At 37.3% G+C, this 16705-nt stretch overlaps 1 long non-coding RNA gene across 1 annotated transcript; it reads right to left on the reverse strand.

Annotated features, from left to right (window-relative positions):
• Nucleotides 1-6353: 6353 nt before the first annotated feature.
• Nucleotides 6354-7422, reverse strand: LOC137718505 (uncharacterized). Its single transcript, XR_011065886.1, has 2 exons — nucleotides 7192-7422; nucleotides 6354-7078 (listed from the first exon to the last, which is right to left on the reverse strand). It is a non-coding gene; the product is annotated as an uncharacterized lncRNA (long non-coding RNA).
• Nucleotides 7423-16705: the final 9283 nt, after the last annotated feature.

Consider the following 16705-nt stretch of genomic DNA (forward strand, 5'->3'; position numbering starts at 1 on the left):
CGCACTTGATTGACTCAGCCTGGCACCACATCATCCACATAGTACAACCCCCTCCTCTTAGTACCACGCCCAAGATCACCTGTGTCTGGATATCCTGAAGTAAGCAAAAGTAGGAAACATCAATACTACACAATGCAACTGTTCCATAACTTGACCAACAGAAAGTAAATGATTTGATAATGATGGAACAAGTAGTGTATTGTGCAAAGATAGAGAAGGAGTAAGGGCTATTGAGCCAGCGCCCGTAACAGGAACAACTTCACAATTGGCTGTGATAACATTCTCTTTTGGTGAGGAAGTCATGTGGTGAAACAAAGATTCGTTGTATGTCATATGGTCAGTAGCCCCGAAGTCTATTATCCAACCAGAATCTCGTTTTGTGGATGTCATGAGTAGTACCGATTTTACCTGGATCCCCATTTGAAATTTGCTTAATTAAAGATAGCATCTGGTCCTTTTCTTCTTGAGGCACTATATGCTATAACCTTTTTTCAAGGCCTTGACCCCATTTTCCCTCCATGTTGTGGACATCAACATTTGACTTGGGCCCAGGACAACTTGCTGCAACAGCAGCTTTCCCAACATCATAATTGGGTCTTGCTTGGCCCGCTACCACAGCAGCCCCTCCAACTCCAGACTTGGCCAATTTGGCCTGACCCGTGCATCTCCCCTTTGCCTTTAATTCCTTTTTTCTTTCCCAATACCATTCTGGGTACCTGTGGATCTCAAAACAAGTTTCTTCAATGTGCCTTTTTCCATTGCAGTGATTGCAATGAAGCTTGTCCTTGTCAATTTCTTCTTGGGTACGATTTGGGCAAGGTGCTCCGATGGTTGATGGACGTAGGAATGATAATGGGGACTTGATGACCATTGCCATAGAAGAGCTTGATGTGGTGGCTTTTGTTCCAAGCATGGTGGTCTGTCTTTGTGCTTCACGTCTAACCAAACTGAAGCACTCTTCAATCCCAGGAATAGGTTTCATTCTTAGGATCTCACTCCGAACTTGGTCGAAGCCATTATCTAATCCAGCAAGGAAATCATACACCCTGTCCTTTGATAGTTCTTCCTTGCGGATCCGAAGGTCAATTACACACACCATCTTGATAGGACGCCTTTTATCAAGATCTTGCCACACTCCCTTTCAGTTCTATAAAATACAAATTTACCAGACCACCGTCTTGTCTAGTCCGTGTAGCCTTGCATCTCAGTTCATAATACTGAGACTCGTCGGATCCATCATAGAACATCTGGCTTGCATTTTCCCAGATGTCCTTGGCTGTCGACAAATCGATGAAAAGACTCAACAGGTGCAGTTCCATGGTTTTCAATAGCCACCCTCGCACAATAGCATCTTCGGTGACCCACTTGGGGTATCCCGAAGAGTCTTCTGCGATAACTGGGATTTTTCCAGTCAAATACCCCTGCTTGCCGAGGCCTGAAGCATGGACCTCCATCATCTTCGACCACACTTTCCAGTTTGTGTCATTCAATCTGTATCCAAACGAAATGCCGCTGATGTTGGTAGACTCATTCGGAATGGACACGGATTGGATGGTAACCAACTCACCAGTTTTTCTTTCTTCAGCTATCGAACCAAATTGGTTTTTAATTTAATAAGGTTGAATTTGATGCAGCCTTGATGATCACAACGCCACAGAGATTTTGGATTCCTGGGTTCAAATTTTAAGAACACCAGAAGTTGTTTCTGATGCAACCTTGGTTGCGGTTTGCACGTTTGCCTGGTTTTGGGGTTTTGTTTGGGAAGAGACAAACCGAAACCTACTCTGATCCCAAGATAAAAGTCTATGTGTTTAGGGTTTAATTGTTCTATTTATTCCTCTCTCTAGGAGGCATATATATAATTGTACAAGAGGTCCTATAGTTTTAGGAAATAAGAATCCCAAGTATACAATGAATCAATGATCCTATTCTGATTACATTACTAAAACATATAGTTGACTCACGCCAACACATACAATAATTTAGTTGATCAACTGTCAATTCTAACAAGGGCACTGCTATTTACACACCTCATTTTTTCTTTCACACATTTTTTTTTACTTTTCGGGCGTAAGACTAAATGAATTGAAAAATATCAAAAGACATAAATTAATAAGGGGTGTATGAAAAATAAAAGAAAAATGTGTGGATAACATCACCTTTCTGGCAATATATAAGGGATATCCAAGATTTCAAACAAACCCGTTTTAACTCCATGATTCACCTTTGATAAAATGTTTAAGGGACGGAGACGCCAGAATAAGTCACGAGTGCATGCACGACGGATAAGGAATCAACTCACATACGTTTGCGCGAAAGGTCCTAATATTTCCCTTCAATTTTGAGTGCCTTTGTTTTGAATTTGCTAGGTTACATTTGTGAAACACCTCAACAAAGCCTAATGATAAATGGCCGCTCGCTCCTTATCCGGCCCATTTTTGCAATCCTGGGCTATGAATCGTGACACTTTCCTCTCCTAAAACCCAAGTGGAGATTTTGGATAAGGAAATCAAACTCTTTTGACCAAAAAATAATCTAGTGCAAAATGGCTGATTGATTAAACGACACTCATTCTCCATTTTATTAAAAAATACTTTGAATTCAAATTTCATAAACGATACTTATTAATAAAACGTAAAAAATCTAATGTACCATGAATATGTGTAATGTTTCATTAAAAAGAGTAAATACCATGTCACAAATATGCGTATAAAAGTTGGCATCTTCATAGAAGAGTAAGTCAGAGCAAAATTGGGAGAGGTCTTGGGCTATGCCAACTGTAATGTACATGGTCTCAAATTGTTTTGCATATTGAATATTGCGGGCCTTGGTTGGCCCAAGTGCTAGATTTAAGGCCAACAATACTGTTATATTAAGTTTACCAATGTAACCGTTTTGATTTTTGTTTTGTTCATTTTTTTGCGTTTGGATTTATGGTAGAGAGATTTTTTGTACATGACGTCATGTCTTTCCTAAAGACAGCATGCATGGGCAGTAGGAATTGAGTAAACCTCACTTTTACTTAGTTTATCATCAACTATGCTCTATTTGTTGACATGTTTTATTATTTGAGGTATATAATGGTCATTTAAAGCTTCAATTTAAGGTTTTAAGTAATTAGCCACTTAGTATTACGATTTAGTACTATTTCTCTTTATATGTAAGTGAGATATCTTATATTCGATTCTCATCAAAGACGAATTCGAACCAAATTATTATGGCAAGTCCATTGTAAGTATTCATTTATCCATCAGTATAGATAATATCGAATGTATTATAAATAAAGTCAAATTAATGCCCAAACTTTGAGACATAAAAGCTATAATTGAAGGGATTCACGAATCCAAGACTTAAAAAACCTAAAGTCTAAGACCAAAATGATTTGAGATTTTTCAGTTTGTTGGAATACGAGGCAGTATACCATATGTTATTATACAAGTGAGGGGAATTTCTTTATATAAATGTTTCTCTATTTGTATATGACATATAACGTATGAGCCTGTGTTCCGAGCACATTAAAAAAATCTCAGCAAAATGACGATTATATACCGTGATACAATTAGCCATAACAGTAATTGAGATTAAAGTTGAAGAAAAGTAGGAGTAATATTTTCTCAGTGCCTTCTGTTTACTTCTTGCGCATAGACAATTGCTATGGTTTAGCTTTTAAACTTTACATAAAAAGTAATTAACGGCTAGCTGAGAACAAATGAATTTTTTTAACATAAAAACAAATTGGTTTTTTTAAAGAACCAAGTTATTCTTTCAAATTCCTAACTCATATTTACGTAATTTCTCACATTATATTTACTTATTCACGTTTTCTCATTCACTTCACTTTAGTGTTCGTTATCAACCTACATGTGTCATCATTTGCCAAAAAACTTGAGCTAAACTCTTGCGACATATTTAATATAAAATTCGATTGAAATTTTTCTTTCAGGACAAAAATACAATATCATAAAAACGGAAGAACTATTGAAGTTGTGCGAAACTGTCACAACTTGGCTCCAAGTTCCTTATAGCTCAAGTTTTGTATTAAAAATGGGCAAATTGAAAGTATATATAGAACGGTTTTCCAATCACAGATTATGTTCCACGCCTTTTCCCAAGTCAACTTATTCCAAAGATTTTTCACCTTACTTTTTGAGGATTATATTATATAATTACAAATAAATAGCCAGAAGAACTGATTACATATTATTTTCCAACGTGCAAGCATTCTGATCTTTCTCCAGCGGCATCTGTCAAACTTTTCCAATTAAATCCGGAGAGTTCGATATATTCCTTGTAACTTAGCAATTTTGAATCTATAGACAAGCAGGCATCCCATTTTGAGTATAAAAGTGTTATTTTGCTTTTTTATTGAAAGAGACATTGAGAAATGTAGCTAGGTTTAGGTCTACCTATTAATTTGTTCGTTAACAAATTTTTATTTATTTTACGTAGTTGGGAGTTCTAAATTTAGATTTTTTTTTTACCACATTAGAATATTATATAAAGTGACAAATTATGCGTACAATTAATATTCAATGAGATAAATTCATTTATTGCCATGACAAGTACACATCACTTGACAGATCACACATTAATGGTGGACAGGGAGAGGCTAACATACCTCTATAAATCTTCCCGACCCTTAAAATAGTGGACTGTTGTGGCTTTGTCACTAGATGATCTCATTCTTTTTTTTGAAAAAGACACATTTTGTAGTATAAAAAATAAAAAATAAAGACACATCATATGGTACTAATGTGGTACAAAAATGTAATATCCCTACCATTTTCCATTAATTAATCAAAAAATGTTAAAGAGACTATCTTTTTAAACTACATTTTGTCGCAATAAAGTAAGACTTCATTATTTAAAGAATTTAAATAAATAAATAAAAAAGACCAACCATCAACACTCACTTTACAAAATGTGGTTTAAATAATAGTTTCTCATAGCAAGTAAACCTGTGAGTAACCTTCTAACTTTTGAAAAAGAACCAACTCTTTATCAAGGGTTGAAGTCAGATATGGTTGCTTTCTTAGGGTTTTTTTTTTCATCTTCCTATAGGTGAACGAAGCTTCAATTTATTTTTTTGGCCAGAACTTGTGTTGTGCTATTGTTCTTCTCTTCATAATTGATGACGTTGTCTCTGGTCCAAGTGATTTTCGGCGGATCGTGATCTAGCTTGCTTGTTCGAGGTGAAGGCACATGGTTACGGTGTTTCGTCCTTAAGTTTTGGCATGCCTCACGGTAGCAAGTGGTGTTCTTACTATGCTTGTGGTTTTGTCCTTATAATAATTTCAAAAACGTAGATTTAGTTGTCTGTATTATATAATTTTGTTTTGATCGAGTATGAGTTCTCAAGTGTGCTCTCAGTATAAATTTGTTATGTTATGCCGATTTGCAACTGTATTTATAGTCATTGTCATATTGGTAGCTAAATAAGAAGGTTTTATTTCTCTCTCTAAATCATACCAGCTCTTATGTTGAAATTGGTCGCTAAAACTATTTAAACATATTTGGCATCGAATCCTATAATCTTTGATTTTCAATAATATTATATTGTTTCTTTATTTTTATGGTCGATGTATTGTTTCTTCAAAAGAGAAAAAATAAACACACGCATACTTATCTAGGCTTGTAACGGTCTGATCCTAGAGAGCTTGGAGTTTGGAGTATTCTGTCGAGTATTCTTTATTCACATAAAGCTCTTTCATCGCGTAATAACGAGAGAAATAAACATAACCAAATATATGTTTCTTAACTAAATCGGCAATATTTTTCTCATCACTTTTAAGTGATAGCGATGCTCATCATTTTTAAGTGATGGTGATGCTCATCATTTTATTTATTAATGTAAGATGAGTTTAAATTTCGAAATCTGTGTAGTAAATAGATACAAATATCAAAATTTAAACCCATCCAATAATAATAAGTATGATGGTGAGCATTATCACTACCTGAGGTTTGTGAGTAAAAATGGATCCAACTTAAAAAGAACTCAATTATACACATTTGGTTCACAAAGTTAATCTTATTAGGATTTTAAGCCAAAATGGTCTTTGAGATTGGTATAACTTATCATTTGGTTCTTGATATTTAAAATCTATTAAACTGGTTTCTAAGTTTGTGCACCGTTAATTATTTTAATCATTACATGAAAAATTTCCATTAAATAAGAATGAAATGATACAAATATTCTTAATTTTGTTAAATATTTTTTATCGTTTATTAAGCTAGGAGTATTTTTATCATTTAGTCCTAATTTAACAAAGATTTCTTTAGAAAAGAACCAAAATAATTGACAGTGGACAAACTCAAGCACAACTTTTGTTGATTCTAAATCTCAAGAAGCAAAATAAAGAATTATATCAATTTCTTTAACCATTTTAACTGAAATGCCCTTCTTATTATTTTTCTACCTTAATTGAAAATTACGATATGCTAAAACTAGCCTTGTCCATCACATGTAGGTTATGTACATAGACCAAATTTTATCTGTATTTATATTACATACAAAAGAAAAACAAAAATTGGAATATATAGCTGGTTGTAGTCAACAAGTCATTGACTTGAAACTTCATCCAGAAGCTTGTATCTTCTGACCTTGTTCCTGAAGACTTGCCTTGTGATCCCAATAGTACTAGTGTTGTTTGTGTTTGATATGTCCTCTGACCTTGTCCTCTTGATCCTCTCAGCCTCCTTTTCCCCTTTTGTGATGATCCTCTTTCTGGTAACAACTGGTGCAGATTTTGGAGATGGTGAAGGTGATGGAGATACTGCTGATGAATGACGAGGAAGATGATGAAGATCAAGTGATCTCTGTTTCTTGATGGGCCCACTAGGTTGCAGCTGCATAGTGCCCCTCAGACACCCACCAAATGAATTATTACTATTTTTTGATGGATTATTCTTTTTCTTAGTGATCTTGGTAATTGGATGGTCTTGATCTTGGGTTTCCTTTTTGCATGAGGAGGAAGAATTTGAGGAGTTTTGGGACTTCTCCTTTGTGTCCTCCTTCTGGGTGAGGCACCAATTGCAGATTCTGTAGGACTCAGCGTTTGGGTAAAGATTGCTGCAGTACCTGCACATATGGAATTTTGATTTGGTCATAACCCAGAAATTGAAGGATGAAATTGAATATATGTATCTAATGAAAAATATAAAAAGAGTAGATGGTTTTGTTGAATTGGGGACCTGTGCTGAGATCTGAATTGGCAAACCTTGCAAAGGAAGAGCTCATAGGAGAAGCCAAAATCCCCACACATGCAGCACTCACGGCTGCCTGCTGCTTCCACTTGGACTACTGATGGTGTGGTGGTGGTGTTTCCTTTGCTGCTTGTTGTCATATTGTTGTTGTTGCAGAGGAGGGAGGGGGAGAGTGAGACAGAGAGAGAGAGAGAGAAGGGGATGAGGGATTTTTTTTTTTTTTTTTTTTGGGTTGGCCGACGGCCACACAACAAAAGCCACAAGACGTGTAGAGTGTTTTATTGTGATATATAATTAAATAAAATATACACATCATTTTCATTTTTGCTATGGCCGTGTGTAAAACGTATTAGAAAGATGATTTCCACGCGCCTCTCACGCTCTTTTTTGGTACGGCAATGAAGAAAAATAAAAATGTTTATGTTGCAGTCCTATCGGATTAAGAATGTGATTATGTAAATCTTAGTATATCTAAAAGTATCTTATAGTTAATAGATGTAACCCTATAAGGGTAAGGATTCTACCATTCCTACTACTATAAATAAAAATATAAGGAGGTGATACAATGTACACCTCAGAATTAGATCTCTCTTTCTCTCTTGTTGCCGCTAGCCCCCTCTCTCTTCTTTATGCCTTAGCTCACTCAGTTAATTAGCCCTACAACACGTTATCAGCACGCTCTTACCAGAAGCTGAGGAATTGACGCACTGTAGGAGGAAACTATCTTCTACAAATTCATAGGTTTTCAATCGTTTTCTGCCAATCAGGTTCTTCTAAAATAAATTAAAATATTTGAAAAAAACCTTGAAGTATGAAAACATTCTCCATGATACATGAATCCCCTATATTTATATTTATATTTTCCTTCCAATTATATATATCGTATATATGTTCATATATTTTGTCAATATATATAATTGTTCATGCATTACACATATATGCTATGCGGAATTGTGAGTCAAGGAATCGAAATTAATTTAGAAGCACTTAAGGTTTTCAACCCTAGAATTCGAAAAAATAAAAAATAAAAAAATAAAAAGGAAAATTTTGGGTTTTTTTTTGTGGCACCGCCGCACCACCACAAGGACCACCGCCCTGGCTTGAAGCCTAGCCGCGAGATAGACCCCCTCAAGACGATGTCATTCAACATCTTGGACCTTTGCCGAAGCCTTTGGGCTTCGTTGCATACTGTTGACACCAGGTCGTAAGCCTAGTTTGGTTTCGCACCACGGGCTTGACGCCCCGACCCGAGCCAGTGCAAGCTAGGCTAGTCCCTCGTCTCAGCCCACACCAGCAGCTGTGCTGTTAGGCTTAGCCAAGGCCCACATTCCAATCAACCAGCCCATGAGGCTGGGCTTACCCTTGCGGCCCAAAATCGAAACCTAGCCTCGGCTAGGGTTTCCTCACCAAACTCATAAGCGAGCCTTTGGGCTGGGCTTGTTCCCGTGCTGGTCTTGGTCCAAATGTCAAGAGCTTTGCTACTAGGGTTTTTTTTTTTCCTCAACCTGTAGGCTGCTCCTGCAACTAACCCTAACCCAAAATGCCTATAAGGCCTTGCCCTACTCATAGCACCCATGCCCACCTTGTTTGGGCTCCGGATTCGAATCCAATGCTATTTTTTGGCATTCCAAATAATTTTAACCCAAATGTAATCAATATTTTTTCTTCTACGATCGACCCCGAATGGTCTCAATCTATTAAATTAATTAAAGTGACCAGCAGTCCACTAATATGACAATTAATCCAAAATTATTGGCCTAAAGCTCACTTTTTGGCATTAACGATTCAATAAATTATTTCGTCTCTTTGAACCATTGACTCTCTTTCATAGTCCCGAAGCACTCACACTTGGGTTCCTGAAGCAATCCATAAATCCACTACACTTTATTTTATATTGTATTCTATGTTCTTGCAAGTACCCCTGTATATGAACTAAACGTTCATAACTAAACCGACCATGTAGTTTCGAATTTAGTGCATTTGAAACCCGAACTTTTCATTCAAAACTTACCACATGAAACATGTAGCTTTCATGCATAAATTAAACCAATACATGTCTATAGAACCTGAACGTTCTACAAGTATGCCTATGGCTTTCCATATAAATAACCACGTTTTGTTGTACCCTCTGTTTCGGGACATGTCGAACTTGAACAAGCTCGATTTCACCGCTCTGGAAGTCTCCGGAAGAAACTACCTGAAGTGGGTTCAAGACGTGAAGCTCCACCCTACTGCAAAAAGTCTTAGAGCTACCATCGAGGAACCAATCGACGATGCACTCGTCGACGAAGCTCAGAAAGTTACTGCTATAATCTTTATTCGAAGACACATCCATAATGCACTGCAGACAAAGTACCTCGCAGATGAGGATCCCCGTACCCTCTGGCTCGCTCTGGCGAATCGTTTTGATCACCAGAAAGACATCTTCTTGCCTGAAAACATTTATGCTTCCAAGACTTTAAGTCTATGAATGAATACAACTCTGAAGTTTGTAGAATCCGATCACTACTTAAGTTCTGTAACGAGGACTTAAACGAACAAGATCTCTTGGAGAAAACCTATTCGACCTTAAATGCCACTAATATTGTCCTGCATCAACAATATAAGGCATAGAAGTTCACAAAATTTTCGGATTTGATATATGTTCTACTTCTTGCTGAAAAGCAAAACTAGCTTTTGATGAAGAATCATCAAGCTCAACCTACTGACTCGAACGCTGCGCCTAAAACGCACGCGACAACTTCGAACAGTCACAACCGACAGAGATCTCATTGTGGCCATGGGAAAGGGGCGGCAAGCCCCATCACAGGCCCAAGGTCCACCGAACAAAGGCCTATCCAAGGGAGGAAACTTGACCCAGAAGTGCCAACCCCTTGCCTCGATAGCCCCAAACTTCAAGAACAAAGGAAAAGCTACCGTTCAATCGGATTCCACTGAACTAGACATGTGCTACCGCTGTGAATCAAGGAATAATTGGTCACGCGTATGCCGAGCTACCCCCAAGGCTATTGCCAAGTATCATTCCCATTGTGAGTCCAACTTTGAGCATGTAGAAATCCTCGAAGCGGCTACTACATCTCTGGAGGTTTCAGATTTTCAAGAGGCATTATCTCCTATGGAAGAATAAATTTAGACATGTTTTTTAGGGCGTTTAATCCCTAGTGGCCAAACCCCTCCCCCCCTTTAATTTCTAGGTTTATCGTGTAATTTTGAACAATTTTTCTATGTCCTTGGAATTATTTGTTTGGTTTAGTTTGTTTTGAACTTTGGATATTATTTCTTGAATTGATTAATTAAATGAATGGAATTATATTTACAACTCAATTAATTTATTTCCAGGTATGACTAGTGGGGAAGTTAGTTATATGGCTAATTGTGCAACCAAGCACACCATTTTATGTGAGAAACACTACTTTACTAACTTCGTACCTAAGAATGCACCTCTGACAGCCCTCTCAGGCCCATCCAACATGATAGAAGGATACGACAAGGCCCGTATAAAGTTGTCCAATTGTATTGAATTAACCATTAAAGATGCACTCTATTCTTCACGTTCCGGAAGAAAGTTGCTGAGTTTTAGAGACATTCGAGATAATCAAGATCATGTTGAAACCACTGAAGAGAATGGTTCTGAATTTCTTTATATCACTTCTTACGAATATGGCCGAAAGCGTATTCATGAGAAGCTGGAACGTCTCTTGAGTGGGTTGTACATAACAACCATTCGAGCCGTAGAGATACACCATGTGGCCAGCCCTAATGCTGGGTTTCAGGACACTGTACTGCTTTTGCATGATCGAATGAGACACCCCGGACAAGATATGATGCGCCATATCCTCAAAGCATCTCATAGACATCACTTGAAATCTTATCTCGACCATCCGTTTTTTCAAAGCATATTCCTTGGGGAAATTTAACATGCAAACCTCAATTACAAAGATTATTCACGACCTCCCTAAGTTTCTTCAGAGGATTCAAGGCAATATTTCTGGACCTATCCAACCAACGTGTTTTTAGATACTTCATGGCGTTGGTTGGTGCATCGACACGATGGTCACATGTCTACTTATTGTCCACACGCAATGCTACATTTGCGAAACTACTAGTACAAATTATTAAGCTTAGGGCTCACCACCCTGATTATCCAATCAAGTCGATTCGACTAGATAATGCTGGAGAGTTTACGTCACAAACATTTGATGATTATTGTATGTCAGTTGGGATTGAAGTTAAACATCATGTACCCCATGTTCACAGCCAAAACGACCTGGCAAAAGCTTTCATAAAGCGCCTTCAAACGATAGCTCGAACTTTCATTATGAGAACCAATTTGCCGATATCTGCCTAAGGCCGTGCAATATTGCACACAGCTATGTTGGTCTGCCTAAGGCCCACCGTTACCTAACCTCATTTACCGTTACAGTTGGTTACTGGATACGAGCCTGACGTTTTGCATTTATGTGTATTTGGGTGTGCAGTCTATGTGCCAATAGCGCCGCCACTACATACCAAAATGGGTCCTCAGAGAAAAATGAGAATCTATGTCGGTTATGATTCACCATCGATTATACACTACTTAGAACCATTGACAGGAGATCTATTTACCGCACATTTTACGGATTATCACTTCGACAGACGGTCTTCCCGTCATTAGAAAGAGATAAGATCACTAACGTTCCTGTAAAACGTCGTGAATTGTCGTGGATTACTCCCACTATGTCTCATTTAGATCCCTGCACTCCTCTATCCAAAACTAAAGTGCGACACATTCTAGATCTTCAGAGCATGCTTAAAGCATGCCGAATGCTTTTACTAATCTAACGAAGGTGACGATATCACATATACCCGCTGCAAACGCACCTGTAAGGATAGATGTACTGATCGTACGTCGTAACACCGCCGTGGAAGGTTAAACCATCCCCGAGGGTGGGGTGGCCGCACCTCCCATATAGCAAGGTACAATGACAGCTAGTCAATCACCTACTCTTACCCTGAAGCGTGGCAAGCCTCCTGGTTCAAATGATTCACAACCCCGAAAGAGGAAAACGGCGTAAACTAGTGAACCTAGTCTGAATTTGACCATTGCTTACTCATTCGTTCCAACGCATAAGGTTATTCTAGATTACGGTATTGCTTCAGATGAAACATGTTAGCCTTTCGAGAATCATGAGATTTCGGTCCATTACACCGTATTGGATAAGGTTTAGAATCAGAATGATGTGATAGTCGATGATGCATTCATGTATACCGTTGCTTCCAATATCATGCTTAGCAATGACATTGAACCACAATCTGGTGATGAATGTCAACGTAAAACGAATTGGTCAAACTGGAAACAAGCAATCCAAGTCGAACGCGATTAGCTCACGAAACAAAAGGTGTTTGGGCTCGTAGCTCCTACTCCACCATATGTGATGCCCGTGGGCTATAAGTGGGTTTTCATGAGGAATCCTAATGAAAAGAATGAAATAGACGATACAAAGCACACCTCGTAGCGCAAGGCTTCTCTCAACGCTTTGTGATTGATTACGAGGAGATGTATTCCCCCGTAATGGACGTCATAACGTTCTGCTACCTTATCAGTTTGGTAGTTTTCGAAAAACTGAATATGCAGCTTATGGACGTGGTAACAGCGTATCTTTATAGGGATCTAGATACAAAAATGTACATGAAAGTTCCAGAATGACTTCCATTGACTAGTTCAAATAGTTTTAGACCAAGAATCACTCACTAGATTAGATTGAGGAGGTCACTCTATGGATTGGGCGGATGTGGTATAACCGTCTGAGTGAATATTTGACAAGTCAAGGTTATGTGAACAACGAACTATGCCCATGCGTGTTCATTAAGAAGTCACATTCCGGATTTGTGATCGTTGCAGTTTATGTCGACAATATGAACCTTATTAGAACTCCCGCAGAGCATGAGGAAATTGCCACGCACTTGAAATCAGAATTTGAGATGAAAGATTTTAGAAAAACTACATATTGTCTCGGCCTGGAGATTGAGCATTATTCGGATGGAATCCTAGTACATCAATCGAACTACACCTATAAGGTGTTGCGATGTTTTAATAAGGATAAAGAGAAGCCTTCGAGTACTCCTATGGTCGTTCGGACTCTAGATGCTAAACGAGATCCCTTCCGTCCGAAGGAGGATGAGGAAGAGATTTTGGAGCCTGAAGTTCCAAACCTAAGTGCAATTGGTGCTTTATTGTACTTGGCTCAATGCACTAGACCCGACATCTCCTTTGTTGTTATTCTTGTGGCTATATACAGCAATGCACCTACATGCAGACACTGGAATGGTGTTAAAGACATTTTTCACTACCTCAAAGGTACGATGAATTTGGGCTTGTTCTACACCCACCCACTACCTCAAAGGTACACAGATACTGGTTATCTGTTTAACCCTCATAGGGCACGTTCCCAAACAGGTTATGTCTTTACCGTTGGAGACACCGCTATATCTTGGAGGACTACTAAGCAAATGTTAGTTGCGATTTCTTCGAACCACCCTGAGATTCTCGCCCAACATGAAGCCTCGCAAGAGTGCTTTTGGCTGAGAGCAGTTATGGAACATATTCGAAGCACTAGTGGTCTTTCTTCCGCCATTGATCTTCCTACGACGATCTTTGAAGACAATGTAGCATGTATCGAGCAATTAAAAAAGGGATACATCAAGGAAGACAACACCAAGCACATAGCGCCGAAGTTCTTTTACTCTCACCAGCAACAACAACATCAAAACATTAAAGTCAAGCAAATCCGTTCCCAAGACAACCCGACCGACCTTTTCACGAAGTCACTGCCCAAGTCTACTTTTCAAAAGCTCGTCCACGGAAACAGTATGTGTAAATTATCTGAATTGAATCGCTTGTAGTCTTATTTGTAAGTTATGTCTAACTCAGGGGGAGTATCCTGAAGCATACTCACTTAATTTTAATGTACTTTTTTCCTACGATTAGGAGCATTTTTCCCACTGGGTTTTTGCTACCTAACGAGGTTTTAACGAGGCACCTATCCTGGGATGATCATACTCCCTTGAGTTCACTACTTTCGTCCTATTTGACGTTTGTTTTAGACATTATGCATACTTCTCACCTTTTCTTCTTAGTCTATTGGTTTCCCCCATGCCTTGGGTTTTACCATAGCAAGGTTTTATGAGTTTTACTACCAATGCATACTTACGTTACTTGTGTTTAAGACTCACACTCACCCTTTATGCCGACGACTTCATCAATTGTTCTACCTCATCTGCTGAAGACCTAATGCAACATTTTGTTTGAGTATTTACACACTCAAAAGGGAGTGTTGCAATCCTATCAGATTAGGAATGTGATTGTGTAAATCATAGTATATCTAGGAGTATCTTGTAGTTACCTATTAAGAGATGTAATCATATAAGGGTAAGGATTCTACCCCAACTATTATAAATAAATGCATAAAGAGATGATACAACACACACCTCAGAATTAAATCTCTCTTTTTCTCTCTTGTTGCCGCCGACCCCCTCTTCCTTAGATAGGTCAGTTAATTAAGCCTACAACAATTTATATATTTTTATACGAATTTGATCTTCATTAATTATTATTATTATTATTTGAATAATTAATTATTGAATTCATTCACGATATCGCTCTTCTGAAAAGAGTATTATTTTGCTCAAGAAAAAAGTTTGACCTTTTACAAGGCTGTCACAAAGGAGGGAAAACCCAATAATTGTCCCTTTTTTATGAATAAACACGGTTTTTCATAATTCTTTTTTATTTCGTCACAAAGAAGGATAATAATTCTAGATTTTCTGCTTCGTCATACATGCCATTTGGGCGATATATCTATATCTCTACTAATTAATAAAATATTTATTGTCAATCAAAATCGTATGAAAATATCAGTTTAACCCTCTAATCAAAACAAAATATGAATAAGAAATATGGGGTAAAAATATAATTTTATACAACCAAATTTTGCTTTTTTTTTTCTCTTCACTTACATGTAATCCTAACATATCTCTAATTAAAAAAATTAAAAAAATTCTCACTCCCACATTCTCTATCACTCTTTTCCTCTTTCCTTCTAATTCAAAAACAAAAATAAAAAATTTTCTCACACACTTTGTGTATGCCCATATGCTAGTATTGATTAAATAAATCACAATATTTAGTCCACTCAAGTAAGGATATTTGATTGTGAAAATATCTCAATTATTTTTGTTATAATTAAAGAAAATTGGGAAAAATCCCTAAAGAAATATTCTCAAGATTTTTGGGGCATATCCATCATTCTACTCTCTCCCCAACTGCTAGTTAAGGAGGGTTTGGAGAAGGAAGAAGACACTAAAAAAAAAAAAAAAAAAGCATTATGTCAGTATTAGACAAGAGAGATAAAGCTCTCTACTCTTATAGTTCTTTTTTTTTTTAAGTTTAATCTCTAAGGTTATCATCTCAACCGAAGGGCTTAGGAGGTGAAAATTCTAAAAGACAACTCCTTTTCGTAGCCAACTTGACGATCTGCGAGGTTTTGGACTTGCAAGAAAGATCATTGCTTGTGATAGGTGCATTATTTCTCATATTACCATATCATTTATCTTTAGGTTTTGTTATGAAAATTTAATTAAAAGAGCCTTATTACTTTGTTTTCTATCTTTTCAACAAATATGCACACTTAATTGACTTTCCGTAATGGTTTTGATGCAAGACCAATTGAAGGAGATATCTAAGAGGTTGAAGACCGTTGTATCTAAATTTCTTAATTTTCTACGAGCCAAACATTCCAATTTTGCAAGTCAATCAGGCGAAAGTTGCATTCCCCTCAGAATTACGTAGGTATAAAAGAATGGATATTTGAAGCCGTTCCTGATTTGATTAAATAATGTGATATATTTATGGAAAACTAAGACATAGATCTACAAGTTTCATACCTTCCAGAATTTTCTAAAAGCTGGAACAATCTCAAATTTGGCGTGCAAAGTGGCTAATGTGTTTCCCAAGTCAAAAGGAGTTCTTTCCTAGTTTGTTCTCAAGTCCTTAGGATTTTGTTTTGTTTTAGGAGAATTTTCCTAGACTTTTTTTAGTAGATTTTTTGTTATTCTCTACCATATAAGCATGCCCAAGCTCTCTCTGCATTACCATATCCCATATTCAATACACAATGCTCATGGAAGAAGAGTTTTGGACATGCATCACCATGGATTCTGGATTTTATCTTTCTTTTACTTTTAGTTGGAACTAATTTATTTTGTTAGGGCTTAGACGAAGCCCAATATGAATGTACCTTAATTTTAACTGGTGGCCTATTGAGTTTTCATCTATTGTTAAATTCTTAAGCATCGTTTTACAAATCTATTTGCATGATCTTCGGAGCTTAGTAAGTAGATAAATCAATAGGATTGCAATTACTTAGTATTATGGTCTAGTGGTATTCCTCTTCACTTGCAAGTGAGAGATCTTAGGTTCAATTCTCACCAAAAGCGAATTTGAACCACATTATTGCTAGCCCAT

Source organism: Pyrus communis, chromosome 15 (assembly GCF_963583255.1).
Source record: "Pyrus communis chromosome 15, drPyrComm1.1, whole genome shotgun sequence".
Taxonomy (NCBI): Eukaryota; Viridiplantae; Streptophyta; class Magnoliopsida; order Rosales; family Rosaceae; genus Pyrus; species Pyrus communis.